Genomic DNA, 22,640 nt, shown 5'->3' with positions numbered 1-22,640 from the left:
TCAATTCTGGTGGCCAGGATTGAAATGGGACATGGAAAACTATGTCTGGAGTTGTGCTGTATGTGCCACCATTGTCACTGCACGTTTTTTTTTGTTCGTCAGAAAGTTCATTTCCAACTGTACATCTCACCTGCTCTCTGCACCTGTTGTGATAACTTATCTGGTAACCATAGTGAATCCCATATGACTAGTTATGTTATGGTTTCAGTCTGTTTAGTGCGCATGTCTAGAAAAGGTTCTCACAGTGTTTATCTTTATTGTTTTATTCACTTTGCTGTTACTGTCTGTTACGTTAGGATGTAGTCAGCTAGCTCTCTTTATAATATATATTTAGTTTTTATATTTTTGTAAGTAAAAGGTATTTAGTAAGATTATGCGTTGTGTTTTTATTGCCTTCCTGCATGCACATCATGCATTCTCTGAAGCACGGTCCTTCGCCCTCTACAAAGGTGATTTTTACCTTGACATTTTGGTATCAAGGATGGTTTGATTTATGTTTTTAGAGATGCATGTTTCTGCGGCTGTTATCAGTTAGTTAGTGCTCGCGAGGCAGCGGTGATTAACTGCTGAAACATGTCAGGAAGGAAGCCACGGCTGAAAAGGAGTCTGTCTCTGGGGCATCTCCCTTCAACTTTAAGAACTCCGATAGCTTCAGCCACACGCCTTGGAGAAGACGCACCTGCTCCTGTCGATGATGCAAGGTCAGTCACTCCTTTTTCTACTTTTCCAAGCTCCCTGGCAGCTGCTTTTGAAAATGTTCACACTCCAGGGGCTCAAGATGAATTTCAAAGGCTTGGAGTGAAACCTAAAGTTCAGCCGAAGAAAATTCCTTGTGCTCCTTCAAGCCCCAAGCAAACTATGCGAGATAGGGCTATGCAAGGCTACTGTGAACAAATTGGGGTTTTTGAAAGGCGTTTGCAGCAGGCAAAGGAATATGTGTCAATGGTTCAGCAATATGAGAGGAATTATGAGCATGAACCGGCCATATTGCCACACCCACAAGGAGAAGCCATATTGCCTCCTTCTTTCCCAAAGCCAAAGTCACACCCATCATTGAGTGTCATGCAAGACGAATGGGAACCGGAGGCTCTTATGTCACATGATTATGGGCTGTCCCAAAGGACATACAGAGCCACAGTGATGCCTGAAGCAAATGTTATAGCACCATCTACTGGTGAAGCTGCATTAAGACATGAATTGGAGCTCTCACTCTTGCAACTGTCTGTGCAGGAATCTTTGCTCAGAGATACAAGATTTCTGCCGTTATCTGAGGCTCCAGCCCCTGATGGTGCTAGGATTCCTGTTACTATTGCTTCTCCTGTTAATATTGCTTCTATGCAAGCCCCTCTACCTGGCAGAACACAGCCATATTTAACCCACATGCAATTGCCACCAGGTTCTTATATGCGAAGGCCAGTGTCATCTGCAGGTTATGCTAATGCACCAGCCCCAGCGCCAGCACCTTCTGCTGGCCAGGGTGGAATAGCAGCTCAAAGACAGTCACAGCCAGCTCCAAGACTACCGGCAGCTTCAATGCAACTGCCGCATGTCCAGGCACAGGCACAGACGCCACTGGTGCCCCCTGCAGGTTATGGTCAGATTGCACAACCTGCACAGCCAGTACCTCAATTGTATATTCCTCATCAAACACCTTCCATTGTACCACTGGCTGGTGATTCAAAATTAAAGAAGTCAGGACAGAATTATTATTTTTTTTTATTTTAATTCCATTTATATCCCGCCCTTCTCCGAAGACTCAGGGCGGCTTACAAGCTTAGCAGTAGCCTTCATTCTATGTATATGCCTGCTTATTAGGGCTTTCATACACACCCCCAAGCGGCATTATTACAAAGTCAGCTTATTGCCCCCAACAATCTGGGTCCTCATTTTACCTAATTTACAGGGCATGGGTCAGTGAGGTTGGACTTTTGCTACGCAGAGAAGGTACTCACATGATGGTGTTTAATCCTCCTGCCCAGCCATGGACTCCTGACATATGGGACTTGGATAATAGAGCATGCACAACATTATTGATGTCAATGGACACTGAATTGCAGCTCACGTTTTCACAAGATGCAACTGCCCAACAAATTTGGACTCAGTTAGAGACATGTTATCGGCCTACATCAATTGAGTCTACATGTTTACTGTTGTCTGAGTTCCATGGTTCCAGATTAAAACCTGGTGAACATATTGGAGCACATTTGACTAAAATGAAAGGTATTAGAAAAGAACTGGGTGAAAAAGGCTATCCTATTGATGATTTTCAAATGATCAGCATTATCATCAATTCTTTGAATCATGAGTGGAAAGATGCTATTTCCAAGATCAATCAAGTGCCTATTGCTCAACGCACAGTGGATCATGTATGCAGAATTTTAACCGAAGAAGAGGCACTTATGCAAGCTGCGCCACATTTAAGGGAACCACCTGCATCAAGAGCTTCAGCGAGGCGTGCCTTCCGTGGAAGGACCTACATTCCAAGGATGCCAAGATGCTACATCTGCAATCGTGTGGGGCATGCCACCCGGGATTGTCCCCAACGGGTTCCAGCGCCCGTCACATACCAGCCCAGAGGAACAGATTCCAGAGGAGGCAGAGGTAGAGGCAGACGACAAGGTCGTGGTCGTGGTTCCAAGCGTGATCCACAAGCTCCACTTGTCACATTGGTTGTGACCAACGATCCACAGCCTCAACCAGAGTACGACAGACGACTTCTTTGGACTTTGGACAGCGGAGCAGCATTACATGTTACCTACAGAAAAGAGCTTTACACAGAGATGCACGAGCCTGAACCTGAACTTCGTGAACTTTACTCTTTTTCCAATCATCCTGTTCAGGTCATGGGAAAAGGAACTGTTTATATTGAAGAGCTTGATGCTCTCATTCCAGATGTTTACTATGTTCCGTCTGCCAGTAGTAATTTGCTTAGTCAGAGTCATTTGTCTAGCTTTTCTCATTTTCAGGTCCACCATCTTGAAAAAGCAAGTTATATAGTCAAAGACGGAGATATTGTTGCTGAAACCATGTTGATTGGTGGTGTTTATTACTTAAAACCAAAGTCTAAGCAGCAAGAGCAGGCAAGTATACACGTTCCAAAAAGCACAGGCCCAGAGAGAGACGTCCCAGAGAGAGATCCTGTTGCTACTCCAAAGGTTCCTAATAATGATAAAAATACAAAAAAGACACAGGTTGCTCACAGCAAGCCTGGGGTTCCTAATAAAAATGCTAATGTTGAGAATTCACTAACAGGTAAACCTTTGCATTCCAGGTGTATCCATAAGTGGCACAGAAGATTGGGTCATGCCAGTTTCTGTGTTCTGAAGAAGATGCCAGAGTTCGCAAGAGGTTTGGATCTAAAGGGGTGTAAGGTGTTTTTGGACTGTGCTGTCTGCAAGAAAGCCAAATCCAAGGCAGCAGCAATTCCAAAACGCGCTACACGCCTGTCAACACGCATTTTTGATTTGGTACATACTGACATAGTTGGTCCTTTTGCACCAACACTTGGTGGTAAAAGATATTTCTTGACAATCGTTGATAATTATTCTAGATATGGATATGTATATCCTATGAAAGAAAAATCTGAGACCTTTCAGATCTTTAAAGACTTTGCTAGTCTTGTCTATACCCAATTCGATGTCAACATTGCCAGAATCCAGAGTGATCGCGGTGCTGAATTCATGTCTCAGCGTTTCCAGGACTGGATGCGTGAGAATGGGATAGTACATCAGACATCTGCTCCTTATACTCCAGCTGAAAATGGAGTGGCAGAACGCAGAAATGGAGTTCTGCAAACCATGATGCATTGCCTCCTTGAAGATGCTAACCTCACTCTTCCATACTGGGGTGAAGCTATCAAATATGCTAACCATATCATCAACCATACTTGGAGTAGTGTGATAAATCAGACCCCTTATTTCATGTTCTATGGACACAAGCCTGATCTCTCACATCTCCATATTTTTGGTTCCTATGCTATGGTCAATATTCCTTTAGCCCAAAGAAAGAAAGGGGGTCCTGCAGCAAAAAGGTTGAGATTTATGGGCATTGATGATAATTCAAAATGGAGCAAATACATTGATTCTCATCATGTTATTGTGGTTTCACAATCTGCTACTTTTGAGGAAGATGCTGACTGGTCCAGGATTCATTCTAACGATCCTGGAGTTTATTTTCCTAGAGATGATGTTGCTGATGCCATGCAACCTGATGATCAAGATTCACAGGATAATGTTCCTTCCACGAGTTCTTCTCAACCTACTGTTCCGTCTTCGCAAGCCGCCGATGTTGCTGCTGGCGACGATGATGAAGACGAGGACGACACGGAAGAAGAATGGACGGTTGGCCCAAGACGTTCCAAGAGGACCACAAAGGGAATCCCTCCAAAACGGTATTCGTGGCAAGTAACAAAAACACCTGTACCTTTGATTTGTAATGTTACACTTCCACCTGAGAAGTTCACACAGATCAAACATCTTCCTGAATCAGAGCAAGATAAATGGTTTGAGGCAATGCAGGCTGAAATGGACAGTCTAAAGAAACTCCAAGTGTTTACGCCTGCAAGCCCTCCAGCAAACAAGAAAGTTATTGGTACTCGATGGGTCTACAGGATCAAAAAGAAGCCTAATGGTGAGTCGTTGTACAAGGCCAGACTCGTAGCCCAGGGTTTCGCTCAATGTTATCCTGAGGACTATACAAATACATAATCACCCACAGTGCGGACTGAAAGTGTGAAAATTGCATTAGCCACTGCAACTATCCTTGGCCTGGAAGTTTACCAGTTCGACATTGAAACGGCTTATCTACACGCTGATCTTGACGAGGACATCTACGTGAAAGGTCCTCCAGGTTTCCGACAGCAAGAAGGGGATACCTGGTTTCTACACAAAAGTCTTTATGGTCTGAAACAGTCTGGTTTAATGTGGTACTTATGTCTTTCTGAGAAACTAAATTCAATGGGCTTTATTAAGTCCGAAACAGATGAATGCGTGTTTACTAAAAGATCCAGTAATAGGTATGAGATAATTCTTGTTTATGTCGATGATATTGTTTATATTGGTCCAAATAAGCAGATGAGTGAGGTTTTTGCTAAAGCTTTACAAAAGTTTTTCACATTGAAGTGTTTAGGATGTATTAACACTTATTTAGGTGTTCAAATTGCCAAAACTCAGAAGGGGTTCAGTCTTACACAAGAAGAGAAGATTGAACAACTGTTACATCACTGTAACATGGAGGACGCTAAGCCTGTGAGTGTACCCATGCAAACTGACTTTCACATTTTGGCACATGAACCAAGTCCTGAGTTCGAAGATCAAACACTATATCGCTCGGTCATTGGGTCGCTGCTGTATATTAGTAGTTGGACTAGACCCGACATTGCACTTAGTGTTAATCTGTTATCACGACACGTAGGCAAGGCAAAACAGTTTCATTGGACATGTGTTAAAAAGTTATTGAGGTATCTAAAACACACCAAAGACATGAAGTTGTTGTTGGAACCCACACATACTGACTATGCAGAGTTATGTTGTTTTGCAGATTCAGATTGGGCGAGTGATAAGAAGTCACGGAAAAGTACATCAGGTTATATGATGTTCTTAAATGGATGTCCTGTTTACTGGCATGTGCGTAAACAGACTTTTGTTTCCTGTTCCTCTACAGAAGCTGAGTATGCTTGTGTGTCTGATGCATGCAATTCTTTAACCTGGTTTGATGCTTTAGTCACAGATATCTGGACACATCCGATTCGACCGATCACAGTGATGGAAGATAATGAATCTGTGGTTTATATTTCTGAAACACGTTTTACAGGTTCAAGGTCCAGACACATTGACATCCGATATCAAAACATAAGGCAACTGGTTAAACAAGGTTTTGTGACATTACAGTATGTGCCTACACGTGATCAAATTGCTGACATGCTGAACAAACCACTTCCTACAGCCCAGCATGAGTATCTGCGTGAGAAGATGTGCCTTACTTGAGTCTTCACTTTGCTGACAAAAGAAGGGGAATGTCACTGCACGTTTTTTTTGTTCGTCAGAAAGTTCATTTCTAACTGTACATCTCCCCTGCTCTCTGCACCTGTTGCGATAACTTATCTGGTAACCATAGTGAATCCCATATGACTAGTTATGTTATGGTTTCAGTCTGTTTAGTGCGCATGTCTAGAAAAGGTTCTCACAGTGTTTATCTTTATTGTTTTATTCACTTTGCTGTTACTGTCTGTTACGTTAGGATGTAGTCAGCTAGCTCTCTTTATAATATATATTTAGTTTTTATATTTTTGTAATTAAAAGGTATTTAGTAAGATTATGCGTCGTGTTTTTATTGCCTTCCTGCATGCACATCATGCATTCTCTGAAGCACGGTCCTTCGCCCTCTACAAAGGTGATTTTTACCTTGACAACCATGAAAAGAATTCCAGGGAAACCCCCTGGTTATTGCAACTGGTGGTGGACCCTTCCCAACCATGGGAAGAAATTGCTATGGGTTTTATAGTAGATCTACCTGAAAGTAGGGGAAATACAGTCATCTGGACTGTGATAGATCTTTTTTCAAAGCAGGTTCAGTTCATTGCCTGCAAAGGACTCCCATCTGCCCAACGACTAACCAAGATGTCCCTGAAACACATCTACAGACTGCATGGCACACCTAAACGAATAATCTCTGACGGGGGGTGCAGTTCACAGCTAAGTTTTGGAGGAGTTTTCTGAAACTAATTGGTTCATCTCAAGGACTATCATCTACCTTTCACCCATCTACCAATGTTGTGGCTGAATCTGTGAACTCAGTGGTGGAGCAGTATCTCCAATGCTATGTGGATTATGAACAAATGAACTGGACTGACCTCCTCCCTTTCGCAGAAGTGGCTTATAATAACTCTGTTCACAGCAGCCCCGGCTTCATGCCTTTTAAAGTGGCCACAGGAAAATAGTTCATCCCAATACCCGAATATCCCCAAGCACCCTCTGCTTCCCAGACTCTTGATCAATGGTTGAGGGGGTGGGAGGAAGTCTGGAAAACCATGAAAATTGATTTGAAAAAGTCTTCTGAGACATACAAAAAACAAGCAGATAAAAAAGGGCTGCTCAAAGAACATTCCAAGTTGGGGAAAAGGTTTATCTGTCAACTAAATATTTATGGCTTAAGTTACCTAGTAAGAAGTTAGGACCAAAGTACTTAGGACCCTTCCTCATTGTAAAGATCATTAACCTGGTCACGGTGGAATTAAAACTTCCTAGGCTCTTTGGAAAAGTTCACCCTGCTTTCCATTGTAGCCTGTTGAAAGTTTTTCGGGGTTTCACCTTAAGACCTTCTCCTAAGAAGGCACCCAGACCCCTTGTAGTGGCAGGACAGACTCACTATGAAGTAAAGCGTATTCTTGATTCAATAATTTTTAAAGGGTAATTGCAATGGAAGGGATATCTGTTATCCAAGGCCGCCTGGGTGAAATCTAGTGATGTAAAAGCTGACAGACTCATTAATAGATTCTATAAGAAACACCTGAACAAATCAAGAGGCAACCCCTAATCTATGCTTTTGTTTACATTAGAAGATTTGTCCTTTTTGTAAAGGGGTCCAGATGTCAACGCTGCTAACATCAGATGTTTTTGCTTTGACAAAAGATGGAAATGTAGCCATTTTTTCTCTATCGCTTTTAGAGTTCATTGATGCTGGGAATGTGGATGAGAGTCCAGCTAGTCATAACAATAATAACTCAGCCATGGGAACCCAAGGTTATTAGGTCCAGAGTTGATAGAGATTTGGTGGGCTGGAGAGATGGGGAGAAAGCCCGCACTTCAAATTAATTGGGGAATGTGATTTATGACTGTTAATTGGAGGAGGGAATTATACTTTGCTACTTTGTGCCAGGGGAGGAGAATTCAGTTTTTGGCTTTGACAATGTAGTGCCAATACTTTGTTTCTCAAAGAAAAGATTCTTTAAGGAAAACAGTGCCTCAAAGTTCTTTTGAAGACATTCATCTGTTGGACCCATGACACAGCTTGTGTGCCAAAAGTTGGGGAGCTGGGCTGCAATCAGTTCGTTGTTGAAGAAACAGCTGTTTTGGAATTTATTTTTCAAATGGACAGTAAGTTGTGAATTTCATTTTTTAATCATTTTTAAGGACTATTAATCTTTATTAAGCTAAAAGAGACTCTCTTTAGCCCTAGCCTGTCACTCCTTTTTGAAGATCTGCACCATTTTGGGGATTTCTTCAGTGTTAAACAACAAGGAAGAAGGCTGCTACCTATTTATCTACTTGCATTTGTATGCTTTTGAACTGCTTGGTTGTCAAGAATGGGAGCTTACCCTGTCATATGGTGCTTGGATCTTAAACTGCCAACCTTCCAGTCAACGAGCCCAACATTTTAACCACTAGGTCACCATGTCCCGATAACAACAATGCCATGAATCAAAAGCTAGAATCTTTCTCTCCTGATATTATGTACCATAATCAAAGTTTTGCAAAAAATATATTATATTCACTGAGAAGTCAAAGCTATTGTTTATTCTTTTGCTCTGAATATTTAGTCCATTTTCCAGAAGCTTGACACTGCATGCAGAATGGGGGAAAATAATGTTTGGAAAATAGAGAAAATAAACAAATCATAATAAAAAGTGATGGCATGAGCCATTTTGACATGAACTTTTGACAAACAGCACTTGTCAGATACAAAGCTGTTTGCTTGATCCAGAAGTTGGACAGCTATTCAGGAGACCCAAACCTGAAATAACTCAGAACAAAGAAGGCCTGGAAGCAATCAGAGCCTGGGAAAGAGAGATCTTTGGAAAACAGACTAGACTTTGAAGAAATAAACCATATTGAAAATCTGCCATTAAAGAGATAGAAATCTGAACATGTGCTTTACCTTTCACCCTTTTTCAGCAATATACTCCAGCTTCCCCTTACCTTCTAATCAGATTTTACCTCAACAGAAGGAAGCTTATTGGCCATCAGCTCTTTTCATACTTGCATCTGGGGTGATCTTTGTTATATCAATCCTTCTGCAGTGAGGATAATTAAGCAATAGCTTGAGGTTGAAAGTGTGACTATTTTTGTATTGGGGAAACATATAAGCAGAAGAAAATAGAAAGCAACAATTATGAGAAGCAGTAGATTGCTTGCTGGGGATGAAGTATGTGACATAAAGTGAGAATTGTAAACAAGAGAGGGACTTCCAACTCCTTATGAGAAAAAGATACCCTTAAGGTATGAATATTAGGATTCCAAAACAAAGTGACCATAATAAGATGGAGACAAAAAAGAGATTTAGCTTTATATCAGAATGAATTTACAATTCTGATAAGATTTCAATAGCAGTTTCCTACTGTGGGTTTCTGTTGTGATGTTTCAAAGGCAGAAGTAGTCTTATGACCTCTCTTCAATATGTCTAGCGACAGTGTGTCTATCCAAGGATCACAGAAGTGCAAACATTATGTGAAGGATAATGAATGATTAAAGGCTATTGAACATGAGAATATAGCTTCCGTAGAACAGAAACAAGATGACACAACCACTAGTAATCCTTCCTAATTAGGAAACATGCCTATCTCTCCTACTGGATTGAGAAAACAGTAAGACCGTTTATGTCTTCAGAGTTAATCCTAGAACTGAGTGCACAAACAGGCAAGTGTATCATAAATTGAAATGACTATATTAACAGTTGCTTACCATGTCTTACTGATTTCTGAGACTAACTGGAGTACGCTAACTGGAGATTCAGTTCCAATAGAAACCAAGAGCTGACCAGTATAATGCCTGACAAATAAAGCCAATACAGTTAATGAATTAAATAAAGAAGTTTTTAATTAATTTATTTCAGCTATTTTTCCTGCTTTAGCATGTGTGTGTGTGTGTGTGTGTGTGTGTGTGTGTGTGTGTGTGTGTGTATGCAATAAATTAAATTATTGTAGGATTATTTTTACACTGATAAAAATGCAAAATTATTTTTACAAGAGATAAATATGCAAATTAACATTTGGCTAGATATTCTGAGAAACATTTTGAGAGGTGGTAGAATCTAAAATTATTTTCACAGTGAGCCAATAGTATCAAGTTGGGATACTGTTGCAGCATCTTTTTGATCTGAACAATAAATACTGATTTTGAATTCAAAAGTATATGTCATTCTGCTTTTTACTAGTTGCATGGTAAATGTCCTATTCTTCACAGGGAGGTTGAATATAAGAGAAAATTGAATATCTCATTACAAATGACAGGGCACAAATGTTTATTTGTTGTTAAATGGTTGCTGGCAGAGTCAGCCAGATGTATCACAACTATAGACTAGGACTAAAGTGTCAACTGTCTAGTTGACAAATCCAGAAAAAGGAACTCCTGAGACATTGTTTTTCCAAGAGTATAAAACTTTACTGAATAAACCACATTGGCACAGAAGAAATGAAACCAGCTCTGGGTTTCCCTTGCAAAAACAAACATGGTTAATCTCCCATTTCCCTAAATGCCACCCACAGTCCAAAACATCCACCAATCACCCCTGTTCATTTTATTATGAGAAACAGTCTGCAATGCCAGGACATTTGCTCGGAGTGTCCTTGGGATGCCAGTAATATCCTACAGTGCTGACAGATCCTTTAATACCATTTTCCCTCTCCTGCATTCCAACCATTCCCCTCCCTATTATTGTCAATCCATGAGCAAAGAGAAAAGGTAGGTGAAAGTGTGAATCAGTCTTGACACAAAGAGCCATCTCTGAAACCAACCTGCAAATTTTATTTTCAATATCTAAGCATAATCATTAAATGGTACAGTATGTAAAAAAGATTCTATGGATGAAAATCCTAAAGGGAAAACAACCCAAGAAGCATAGGAAACTGAAAAATGCAATCATAAAAGCCCATACCAGCACAATACCACTGAAAAAGAAAAACAAGAAATTCAAGAAGAAACCAGCATGGCTGCACAAAGATCTCTCTGACAAACTGAAAGACAAAAAGTACAAATATAAAAAAATGGAAAGAGAGGCACATAACTAAGACTGATTATCAGCAGACAGCCAGAACATGCAAAGATGAAGTCAGGAAAACAAAGGCTCAGAATGAACAAACACTTGCAACAGAAATCAAGGATAAGGAAAAAAGTTCCAACATATTAACAAGAAGAAAAAAATTAAGAAAACTGTAGGTCCACTAAAGAGAGAGGATGACAAGGAAATAACAGGCAGTAGGGAGAAAGCAGAGCTGTTTAACTCATACTTTGCATCAGTCTTCACACAAAAAGAAACTACAGCCCAACATACCAAAAACCCACTGCAAAAGACAAACTAGGAACAAAAATTAAAATAAGCAGGAAAATGGTAAGAGAACACCTATCAGACCTTGAGGAATATAAATCACTGTGACCTGACAGACTGCATCCCAGAGTTCTGAAAGAGCTGGCAGATGTTATTTCAGAAGCACTGCACCATATCTTCCAAAAATCCTGGAGAAATTCCTGAGGATTGGAAAAGGGCTGATGTGGTTGCCATCTTCAAGAAAGGAAAACTACAGACCAATCAGTTTAACATCAATACCTGGAAACATCCTAGAAAAGATAATAGAAAAACAGATCTACAAACAACTAAGAGTTCTAAGATGGCAGCGCCTGGATCGGCTGTGGCTGCATTAGCTCTCGAAGGTGAAAAGTTTTGGGAGGGATATTAAGGGATATAGTCCTCATGATCGGGAAGGTTTTAATGTGTTTGAGCAACATGGTGGAACTAAGGTAACATATGACATACAACTGACGATCGTTGCTGGCATGGCGAGTTTCTAGCAGTTTTGGAACTGTTGGTGAGAGTGTTAAAAGTCGTTGGCGCTGTTTGAAATTGTTTCACCAGCAGCAAGATCTGACTGCTGGCCCAGCAGCAGATTCTATTGCAAATAAGAGCTGTTTCCAAAGGAGGCAGAGGAGGAGAGGTCCCGGGGCTTATGGAGCAAAGGAACTGGATGAGGCTGTCGGCAGGCCCAGAGGATTGGAGAGAGGCTTTTGGAGGAGTTGGTGGTGGTGGCAGCATTCTCCAGGGGTGAAAATAAGCGACAAAAAAGAAAAGGAAAAGGTGGAAGAAACAGGATCAGAAAAAGGAAAGGAGGCAAGGTTGTTGTGAAGGAATACAAGCTAATTTGAGCACTAATCCACCTGGAGCTCTGTTTCCATCTGTCCTGTTTGCCATCGTTCTCTCCCTAGAGACTAAAATGGAAGATCTGTAACTTGAGTTGGCCATAAACAAGGACTGTATATCAGAGGTGGTGACACTTTGAGAGCTGTATGCAACAAAATTTCATTTTGATGTATGCCAATTGGTGTACATTCAAAGTGACAATAAAGTTATTATTATTATAAAACTTTTATTCATAAAACATGACTGAACACTCAAATTGACTGGCACTAATGGTTGACATGGGTTGCTGCCAGCATCCTAGGTATCAACCAGGTATCTCCTTAAAATGTAAGATGTTCCGAGTAGCTTTTTGTAGCTTTTCTGGAGTTTAAAAAAACCCAACTGTATTATTATTATTATTATTATTATTATTATTATTATTATTATTATTATTATTATTATTATTATTATTATTATTATTATTATTATTATTATTATTATTATGCACAGTCAGCCAGATGTTTACACTGGATTTGGCATTTTTGTCTACCTATTGAGTCCTTACCAAGGACCTGGGAAAGGCAGATGTGGATGTTTGATGGTATTATAGATATTGTTGCAGGATGGAAGCAGTTCCTAGTAAGGCCACCTTTTGCAATTGACTAATGACGAATTTGTCAATACCAATGGTGTTCAAGTGGTGCTCCAGTTGTTTTGGGATTGCACCCAAGGCACCTATTACTATTGGTACTACCCTTGCTTGCCTTTGCCACAGTCTTTCTATTTCTGTTTGTAGGTCTTTGTATTTTGTTATATTCTCCAGTTCTTTCTAGTCTATTCTGCTGTCTCGAGGCACTGCCATGTCCACTATCCAGACTTTTTTGGCTTTATTATAAACAATTGTTAAGTCCGGGGTGTTATGTTGTAGGTGCTTGTCTGTTTGAATTCTGAAGTCCAAGAGTAGTTTAACTTTATCATTTTCTATGACTTTCTCTATTTTATGATCCTACAAGTTCTTGCTTACAGGCAAATGATATTTCTTGCAATCTTCCAATGCACCATTGTTGCTACTTTGTCATGCCACTGCTTGTAGTCAGTCTGTGCAATCTTCTTGCAGCAGCTTACCAGGTGGTCCACTGTTTCTTTAGCTTCTTTGCATAGGCAGCACTTACAGTCTGTTGCTGACTTCTCAGTTTTGACTTTGGCTTGGTCTTGTGCAGCCAGAATTAGTCCATCGGTCTCTTTCTTCACCTTTCCTGCTCTTAGCCATTGCCAGGTCTCGTTATTATCTGCTTTCCCAGCTATTTTTAATTTATTATTATTATTATTATTATTATTATTATTATTATTATTATTATTATTATTATTATTATTATTATTATTATTATTATTATTATTATTATTATTATTATTATTATTATTATTATTATTATACTTTTATTCATTAAACATGAACCTCAGTCAACTGAACATTCAAATTGACTGGCAGTAATGGTTGACATGGGTTGCTGCCAGCATCCTAGGTATCAACCAGGTATCTCCTTAAAATGTAAGATGTTCCGAATAGTGCAGTTTTTGTAGCTTAGCTGGAGTTATTGCAGGAAGCTGCAATTTCTTGATGTATTTTGCAAAGTTTTTGGACATAGTTCCCAATGCCCCGATGACAATGGGTATCACTGTTAGACATGATATTATTACTATTATTGATCATCGCACAGTCAGCCAGATGTTCAGACTGAATTTGGCATTTTTGTCTACCTATCAAGTCCTTACCAAGGACCTGGGATAGGCAGATGTGGATGTTTGATGGCATTACAGATATTGTTGCAGGATGGAAGAAATTCCTAGTAAGGCCGCCTTTTGCAATTGACTAATGGCGAATTTGTTGTTCTTTTTGTTGTTGTTGTTGTTGTTGTTGTTGTTGTTACTATTATTATTATTATTATTATTATTATTATTATTATTATTATTATTATTATTATTATTATTATTATTATTTAGAAGCAAACAAAGTTATAACTAGTAGCCAGCACAAGTTTGTTAAAAACAGATCATGCCAAACCAATCTTATTTCATTCTTTGATAAACTGACTAAACTAGTAGACCAAGTGAAATGCTGTGGACATAGTATACTTAGATTTCAGTAAGGCATTTGATAAAGTAGACCATAACCTACTCCTTGGAAAGCTAGAAAAAGGTAGAATAGACAACATCACCACCAGGTGGATCTGTAGCTGGCTGGCAAACCATACTCAACGGGTAGTCCTTAATGGTACTACATCCACACAGAGAGAAGCAAGCAGTGGGGTACACAAGGTTCCATCTTAGGCCCAGTACTCTTTAATATCTTTATCAATGACTTAGATGAGGGAATTGAAGGGGAACTCATCAAATTTGCAGATGACACTAAACTGGCAAGAGTATCCAACACCCCAGAAGACAAACTTGGGATCCAAAAAGAACTTGACAAACTTGAACAATGGGCTCTATCCAACAAAATGAGTGTCAGTTTGGAGAAAAGCACAGTTTTACATTTAGGCAGGAAAAATGAAAGGTACAAGTACAGATTAGGTGAGACCTGGCTTAAAAACAGTAACTGTGAGAGGGACCTTGGAGTGCTGGTGGACAATCACTTGACTATGAGCCAGCAGTGTGCAGCAGCAGCCAGAAAAGCTAATACAATCCTGGGTTGTATAGACAGAGGCATAGAATCAAGATCACACTAAGTATTAGTACCGCTTTATAAAACCCTAGCAAGACCACATCTGGAATACTGCAGCCAATTTTGGTTACCCTATCACAAAAAAAATGTTGAGAATTTGGAAAAAATTCAGAGAGGAGCAACTATGATGATCAAAGGCCTGGAGACTAAAACATATGAAGGATATGCAGGACTTGGGTTTGACTAGTCTAAAGAAAAGAAGAAATAGGGGAGACATGATAGCAGTGTTCCAGTATTTGAAGGGATGCCACAATGAAGAGGGCATCAAACTATTCTCCAAAGCACCAGAGGGCAGGACAATGATTGGAAACTGATCAAAGAGAGAAGCAACCTCAAATTAAGGAGAAACTTCCTGACAGTGAGGAGAATTAACCGGTGGAACTGCTTGCCTCCAGAAATTGTTGGTGCTCCATCACTGGAGATTTTTAAGAAGAGGCTAGACAGTCACTTGTCTGAGATCGTATAGGTTCTCCTGCTTAAGAAGGGCTGGACTAGAAGACCTCCAACATCCCTTCCAGTTCTATTCTATTCTAAAATAGTTTAAAATGTTCTCCAGTAATTCTACCCATTGATAAAGAATGTTTGAAAAAATAAAAACCCAAGTATGGTTACTTATTATGGAAATTTGTAATCCTTGCTTGTGCTGGAATAAATGATTTCAGCTTGCATTTCCCTTTAATTATGAAGCAAAAACATTTGCTTCATAATTTAAACATGGCCTTAGGAGCTTTGACTGTGAGTTCAGCTGTATGTCTAGAATTCCAGGTTCCGTCACAGTCAAAGCACCTGAGCCACCCTGAGCTTCACCCTGCCCATACCCCCACCCTCATTAAGGCAGTCAATATCTTTGTAATGGAATGAAACTTCAGTGTGCTTTATAAGTAGAGCACATTTTCTGAGAGGCACTTTAGAGGTGCAGAGGTATAATAAGAACTCATATTTTGTTATTCATGTAGGCGTGTTGCAAGTTTTGTTCCTTTGTTTGTTTTTAAAGCTAGCTTATAGCTAAAAGAAATTCCTTTCTAACCAGACAGAGGAGAAGCCCCTCCATTATTGAAACTCAGGCAAAGTGAGTCAGAAGATGTAAATCTGCTGAACTTTCTCATGTATTGTTGGTGGACCTTAATGTGTTCTTTTAATAGTTCCACATGCAATAGTTTAATAGTTCTCAACACATGCAAAATTGCAGGTATTCTCTGAAAGGAGGAAAAATTGATAACCCATCTAAGTAGTAAAGTCACCAAGTACAACCTTGCATAGTGTTTCTGAGATCAACAGTGGTTGCCACTCAGGTGAATCTTTCATGGGGGAGGGGAATTTAGATAAATGCATTAATTAATATCCTTTTCTCTTTTTCCCCTGCCTTTAATAAAATACACTAATTTTGTACGTGATTCAATGCAGATATAAAAAAATTCAGCAGTCTCAGTACCATTTACTGACAGAACCCTAGGCAAAATACTGCAGGCAAAATTGATTATAGTGTGTGGTTTATGACCTCATCAGCTGCCAGGCTTGCTTTGTGGGTGGCCAGGGGTGTGTTAATAGGTTCCTTGTCATGAGAAACCCTAGTGCCAATATTAGCCTTCCCTGGCTCAGAGAAAGGCCAGAACTGTGCCATCAGTCTACAGCTATGTGCCTCCTTGCCCCAGTTTTCAAGCTACAATTACATTGGAAATAATTTGTCACTCCCAAGGCAGATACATGCCACATATTGCATCAGCTTCTGATTTGCACTAAATGCTTGTCTCACTATGTCATTTATGTGGCAATATTTTTTAAAAAAATATCTGACTCAAAAGATTGTCATCCTCTTTCCTCTTTCTATGTGGGTGGCCAGGTGTGGCTTTGCTACTTGGAAGCATTTTAAATCTATGTCTGTTTCTAAGACATAAATGTCCCCTTCATGGATTACTGCCTTGTCGTGGTGAAGGGGCTTGCGTAATTCAATGAAGCTATGAGCTATGCCATGCAGGACCACCCAAGACGGACAGGTCATAGCAGAGAGTTCTGACAAAACGTGATCCACTGGAGAAGGAAATGGCAACCTACTCCAGTATCTTTGCCATGAAAACCCTATGGACAGTACCAAAAGGCAATACGACATGACGCTGGAAGATGAGCCCCTCAGGTTGGAAGGCGTCCAATATGCTACTGGGGAAGAGCAGAGGGCTAGTACTAGTAGCGCCAGAAAGAATGAAGTGACTGGGCCAAAGCCGAAAGGACGATCAGCTGTGGATGTGTCGTGGTGAAAGGAAAGTCCGATGCTGTAAAGATTTTTTTCTCCATAGGAACCTGGAATGTAAGATCCATGAATCAAGGCAAGGTGGACATGGTCAAACAAGAGGTGACAAGACTGAACATCGACATCTTAGGTATCAGCGAACTAAAATGGACAGGAATGGGTGAATTTAATTCAGATGACCATCAGGTATACTACTGCGGGCAAGAATCCCTCAGAAGAAATGGAGTAACCTTCATAGTCAATAAAAGAGTAGGAAAAGCAATACTGGGATACAATCCTCAAAATGACAGAATGATCTCAGTTCGAATCCAAGGCAAACCATTCAATATCACAGTAGTCCAAGTCTATGCCCCAACCACCAGTGCTGAAGAGGATGAAATGGACCGGTTCTATGAAGCCCTACAGCACCTTATAGAACTAACACCAAAAAATGATGTCCTTATCATCATGGGGGATTGGAATGCTAAAGTAGGAAGCCAAAAGATAACTGGAATAACAGACAAGTTTGGCCTTGGAGTACAAAATGACACAGGCTGATAGAATTTTCTCAAGAGAATATGATGGTCATAGCAAACACTCTTTTCCAACAACCCAAGAGATTGCTCTACACATAGACATCACCAGACGGTCAACACAGAAATCAGATTGACTATATGCTCTGCAGCCAAAGTTGGAAAAGCTCTATACAATCAGTAAAAACAAGACCAGGAGCTGACTGTGGATCAGACCATGAGCTTCTCATTGCAAAGTTTAGGCTTAAACTGAAGAAAGCAGGGAAAAGCACTAAGCCACTCAGGTATGAATTAAATCATATCCCTGTTGAATATACAGTAGAGGTGACAAATAGATTTAAGGAATTAGATCTGATAGACAGAGTGCCTGAAGAACTATGGACAGAGGTTAGCAACATTGTACAACAGGTAGCAACCAAAACCATCCCAAAGAAAAAGAAATGCAAGAAAGCAAAATGGCTGTCTGAGGAAGCTTTGCAAATAGCTGTGGAAAGGAGGGAAGCGAAAGGCAAGGGAGAAAAAGAAAGATACACCCAATTGAATGCAGAATTCCAGAGAATAGCTAGAAGAGATAAGAATGCCCTCTTAAATGAACAGTGCAAAGAAATAGAAGAAAGCAATAGAATAGGGAGGACCAGAGATCTTTTCAAGAAAATTGGAGAGATGAAGGGAACGTTCCATGCAAAAATGGGCATGATAAAGGACCAAAATGGCAGGGACCTAACAGAGGCAGAAGAGATTAAGAAGAAGTGGCAAAATTACACAGAGGAACTATACAAGAAGGAGCTTAATGTCCCTGATAATCTCAGTGAGGTGGTCACTGACCTCGAGCCAGACATCCTAGAATGTGAAGTGAAGTGGGCCTTAGAAAAGCTGAGCAACAACAAAGCTAGTGGAGGTGACAATATTCCAGCTGAACTATTCAAAATCTTAAAAGACAATGCAGTAAACGTGCTACACTCAATTTGCCAGCAAATTTGGAAACCTCAACAGTGGCCACAGGATTGGAAAAGATCAGTTTACATTCCAATTCCAAAGAAAGGCAGTGCCAAAGAATGTTCAAACTATCGCACCATTGCACTCATTTCACATGCTAGTAAAGTTATGCTTAAAATCCTACAAGCTAGACTCCAGCAGTATGTGGATCGAGAACTACCAGAAGTACAGGCAGGATTTTGAAGAGGCAAAGGAACTAGAGATCAAATTGGCAACATACGCTGGATCATGGAGAAAGCTAGAGAGTTCCAGAAAAACATCTACTTCTGCTTCATTGACTATGCTAAAGCCTTTGATTGTGTGGATCATAACAAACTGTGGCAAGTTCTTAAAGAGATGGGTGTACCAGACCATCTTATCTGTCTCTTGAGAAACCTATATGTGGGCCAAGAAGCAACAGTGAGAACTGGACACGGAACCACTGATTGGTTCAAAATTGGGAAAGGAGTCCGGCAAGGCTGTATACTGTCACCCTGCCTATTTAACTTATATGCAGAGAACATCATGAGAAAGGCAGGGCTAGATGAATCAAAAGTTGGAATTAAGATTGCTGGAAGAAATATCAACAACCTAAGATATGCAGATGATACCACTCTAATAGCAGAAAGTGAAGAGGAACTAAAGAGCCTCTTGTTGCGAGTGAAGAAGGAGAGTGCAAAACTTGGGTTGAAACTAAACATTAAGAAAACCAAGATCATGGCATCCGGCCCTCTCAATTCCTGGCAAATAGATGGGGAAGAAATGGAGGTAGTGACAGATTTTATTTTCCTGGGCTCCAAGATCACTGTAGATGGGGACTGTAGCCAAGAAATTCAAAGACGCTTGCTCCTTGGGAGGAAAGCCATGGCAAATCTAGACAGCACACTAAAAAGCAGAGACATCACCCTGTCAACAAAAGTGCGTATAGTCAAGGCTATGGTCTTCCGAGTTGCAATGTATGCCAGTGAAAGCTGGACCATAAAAAAGGCTGAGCGCCAAAGAATTGAAGCCTTTGAACTATGGTGCTGGAGAAGACTCCTGCGAGTTCCTTGGACTGCAAGGCGATCAAACCGGTCAGTCCTAGAAGAGATCAACCCTGACTGCTCTTTAGAAGGCCAGATCCTGAAGCTAAAACTCAAATACTTTGGCCACCTAATGAGAAGGAAGGACTCACTGGAGAAGAGCCTAATGCTGGGAAAGATTGAGGGCAATAGAAGAAGGGGACGACAGAGAATGAGGTGGCTGGATGGAGTCACTGAGGCAGTAGGCGTGAGCTTAAGTGGACTCCAGAAGATGGTAGAGGACAGAAAGGCCTGGAGGAACGTTGTCCATAGGGTCGCGATGGGTCGGACATGACTTCGCAGCTAACAACAACAACAACAACAACAACAAGAAGAAGACATAAATGTATTGATTCTAACATAATATTTTCCCAGGCAAGGAAACCTGGCTATCAAATTTTCGTTCCCTAGCATGAAATTGTGAGTACAAGACTAGCCTTTGGGGGAGAATGTTAAAAAAGCACTGCTGCATTTTTTGTGGGAATCCAGTGCATTGACTAAATAAAGAATATGTCTCTCCAAGAAAAAAAATGGCCTGTGTACATAGTAGCATTGCATGCTTTTTAATTTGTCAGTAGAGTAGAAAAACCCATCAGCCTAAGAAGGCAATAATCAATCCAGTTGATATATTTTTCCCTGAATGGTAGCACAACTATGGCAAAATAGAGCTCAAACACTTCATATATAATCTTTCACCCAGGAGCTCAATGACTAATGGCTAGCACTTCTTCCTTCTTTTTCCTGACAGCACCAAGAGTTAGTGATAATGACAGGGCTTCAGTAAGTTACTTAAAGAGCTTCCATAACTGAAACTGGACTTGAAGCTAGGTTCCATTGTTTTAGGGCTACACCTATTGACTAAAAGTTGAAGGAGTTCTGAAACCTTGGAGCAGAGTTGGGAGATCTGTAACCCATTAATCTTTTCCAGCCAACCACAAGATCTCCTGAAAGGTCTTTTCCCTACCACTAACTCACTTTACTAAACCTGCTAGTGCTTCTGCAGAAATGCTAGTATAGTCTGACCCAGCCTGATCTCCCCAAGTGCCACTTTTCCCTATTAGAGTGGAAGAAATTTTCTAATTGGGAATCATGCCAGGAAATTCCATGCTGAACCATGTATTTTCTGACACATGTATTTTCCATTGGGAGAAATGAAGCAGCTTTCTCTCTGGCATTGACAGAGAGCAATAATTTCCTGTGATTCCTCTTCAGAGAAATGAGTGATAGTGATAATGTGGCTTCTGTGAAGTCATGAAGTTGTGTCATAGAAACATCGCTCTTCTGAATCACCAAGCCTAGTGTTTCTCAAAAGATGTTCTGAGGACACTTTCAGGGGCCCACAAAATTATTGCCAGCTTATAAGAGCCTGAAGTCACTAGGGGGTGAGGTCAGCACAGGGCCTGTCAGGAACTATGTTCCCCCCCCTCGGTCTGCCTAGCAAGCCAACTCAGGAGACCACCATGCCCTAAGGATCTGTCCTAGGGCCTACGCAGAAGCCAGCAGCAGAAGGCAACATGAGAAACAAGCAACGAAGACTACTCACCATGGCGAAGGTCGAGAAGCTTGAAGAATTTGATGTGACACACCTGGAGAGATGGGCATCCTACATTTCCTGTGTAGAAAGCTACCTCCATGCCAACCAAGTCGGCAAAAAGGGGCTGAAGTCTGCGACCCTCCTCTGGAAGTGTGGCCCAGCCACCTTCGACATCGCCAAGAAGTTGGTCACTCCCACACCACTAGAGTCTGTCAGCTATGCGGACTTGAAGAAAAAGTTCCAAGACCACTTTGAGCTGAAGTTATCTGTAACAGCATGGAGGCATGCCTTCGAGCAATGCGAACAACAACCCAGCGAGTCGGCAGTGGAGTTCATTGCAGCTCTTCGGCAGGCTTCTTGACTATGTAATTCCACCAATTTAGAAGAGAGACTAAGAGACCGCTTAGTCTATGGACTCAGGAACAGAGAGCTCCAACAAAAAACTTTTCACTAAGGAGGCTCTCTCACTACAGGAGGCCTTGAAGGAGGTCATGGCAGATGAAGCCACCAGAGGGGCCATTAAGGCACTGCAGCCCTCCAAAAGCGTGCCAAGCACCGAAGCCATCCACAAGGACGGTGAGCGTTTGGAAGACACCGACTGACTACGAAGTCGACAAGCTATAGAGGCACCAGGAGAAGGGACTGAGGCCATCTGACAAGGTAGTCCCATTCCCTAGGTGCATGGGCTGTGGAGGCCGCCATCAACATGTAGAATGCCATTTCAGAACAGCCATGTGCCGGGCATGTAGAAAACCAGACCACATCGCAGCCGTCTGTCGCCAGCAGGACCGCCAACCAGATGACTCATTCAGGAGAGGTACCAGGGCCCTGGGGCAACACTGAGTAGGGTTCTACTCTAGTCGCAGGAGTGTGTTCTGCACTGGTGCCCACCGACCACTTAAGCAGAAATTTCAAATGCAAGTCAAGCTTCAGGGAGTTCCATGTAAAATGGAACTGTACACAGGTTCAGCTGTGTCCATCATCTTCATCAGAACCTTCTGGCACATATGCAGCTGCAGCAACAGATGGATTAAACTTTGACCATTTAACATTTTATTAACAGACTTCCAGAATTCCCAAGTGGCAGTCAAGGGTGAAGCCACCATTGCTGTGAAATTCAAGGGTTTTTCAGGCCTGCTAGAGATTATTGTAGTGGAAGGCCAACAAATGAACTTCATAGGGCTCGATTGGTTTGATGCATTGAGCATTCAAGTAACCGGCATTCACCGGACACAGGCGGCAAATTTGTCTTCAGTCTGCCAAGAGTTTGCAGATATTTTTAGTCCAAGCCTGGGAGAGTACAAGGTCCCTCTGCAGCCTGTAGACAGTGGGGTATGGAAGACCCCCATTGTAATGCCACTCAAGGCTAATGGAGAAGTATGAATATGTGCTGACTATAAGTCCACCATTAACCGGGCACTTCAACAGCACGCATACCCAGTGCCAGTTGTCAGCCATATTTTGGCATCATTGCAGGGAGGCCACG

The sequence above is a fragment of the Vipera berus genome (genome assembly GCF_964194415.1).
Source record: "Vipera berus genome assembly, chromosome: 6".
Taxonomy (NCBI): domain Eukaryota; kingdom Metazoa; phylum Chordata; class Lepidosauria; order Squamata; family Viperidae; genus Vipera; species Vipera berus.
The sequence above is the reverse complement of the archived record's forward strand: the minus strand, read 5'-3'. Positions refer to the sequence as shown.